Source organism: Aplysia californica, unplaced genomic scaffold (genome assembly GCF_000002075.1).
Source record: "Aplysia californica isolate F4 #8 unplaced genomic scaffold, AplCal3.0 scaffold00021, whole genome shotgun sequence".
NCBI classification, from domain to species: domain Eukaryota; kingdom Metazoa; phylum Mollusca; class Gastropoda; order Aplysiida; family Aplysiidae; genus Aplysia; species Aplysia californica.
Genome location: NW_004797291.1, coordinates 2339374 through 2340922, shown reverse-complemented (window position 1 = coordinate 2340922; position 1549 = coordinate 2339374). Strand labels below are relative to the sequence as shown.

General features: G+C 39.8%; 1 protein-coding gene across 2 annotated transcripts in view; it reads left to right on the top strand.

Annotated features, from left to right (window-relative positions):
• The window catches only part of LOC101854843 (GTP cyclohydrolase 1), a gene marked incomplete at its 5' end in the record, with an annotated part of 96041 nt that overhangs the window by 5033 nt on the left and 89459 nt on the right, over positions 1–1549 (top strand).

The window sequence follows — 1549 nt, the reverse complement described above, 5'->3', positions numbered from 1 at the left end:
TGGGGGGGGGGGGTGTTCGTCTGCTTAGCTTTAGTTTGAATGTTCTGTTGATAACGTCTCTCAACAAATCGTGGAGCTCATGTAGAATGTAGCTCATGTACTGACATTGTTCCTGCAGACCAGACATGGCCGAACTAAGACCCACGGGGCCAAATCGGACCCGAAAACGATTTCAGTCCGGTCTGCGAGTCGAACACAGTTATTAATAATGAATTTAGCCCTCGGCAAGTTGAGAATTATTTAAAGTAATTAATTGTAATTAAACAAAATGTCCGTATTGAAAGTTAAAGTTAGAAGTTTCCTACCCAGCTGGAAGCAATCGCTCTGACATTTTTATCTCATAGAATGACTTTGAGTGATACACTTTTGACAGCTTGGATACTTTAACCGATTTCACTCAAAGCAAAACAGGAAGATGACGAAAGTTAAAGCCCTTTTGTGAATATCTCGCATCCGCCTGGTCGCTCTTCAAAGTATAACGTAACGAAAACGATACCAGGTGTCCTTTTGTGGCGCTAGGCTTCTTGGCTCATACAGACATTAATTTATTGTCGCTCCCATCGACAGCAACCAGCATTTTTTTAAAGTACCCAAATAGAACACACATAGCGTTTAATGTCTTTTTGTTACAGTTTAGTCTCAGACCAGTGCAGTCATTAAATCTAGATATCGCCTATTACGGCTTTCCTCCGCATGAAAATAACCTGCTAGTGGAAATGGGACGCAGAACCCAAAAGGTTTCACCTCTTCCAGGACGTGCCGCAGGTCGTGCGCGTTGGAACAGTATGTTTTGTCGCTGACAAAATATTTACCGTAAAACCTTCAAACGGCAGGTTAAATACACTAACGAAAGCCTCAATAAAAACGGAATCATATCTTGCCAGGGCATAACGATACAACACTGTTCGTTCTGTCTGCTTCGGTAGCGGACACGTTTGAAGGTAAAAGGACATTTTTGCCCTTCATTTTGAACTGGTATGTTCCTCTAATATATGTAGATCAGGAGATCAGTCTTTTATGATATCACAACTTAGGTTAAAGGTTAAAAACTCGCTGGGAGCCCCTTTCCTCATCCTGCTCCATTTATCTGAAAACTTTCTCCAACAACATTTGAGGGATGCATTGTCGGAAGTAATGGTCAATCTAATTCACAATACTCTGTTGTTCACAATATAATGCTCACGTCGTCATGGTGTTGTGACAGTACATGTATGAGTGTCTGCTTATGTGTTATCGTCAATCCAATGAGTGTATATATATATATATATATATATATTTTATATATTTACATGTATATAATATGTTTATGTTCATATTATATTATTTGTGTTGTGTTAAGGTGAAGTACCAGGTATTGTAAAGCGCTTTCAACCGTATAATACGGGATATAAATGATCTGCATTTGTTAATGACTTAACCTTACCGAGTACGCATATCCGGGACCTCCTCTCAGTGCCGGATTAACCATTAGGCAAATAAGGCAATTGCCTTATGGCCACTCAAAAAATAGGCCACAAATATGCCAGAGACGGTACAACAAGGTCACATT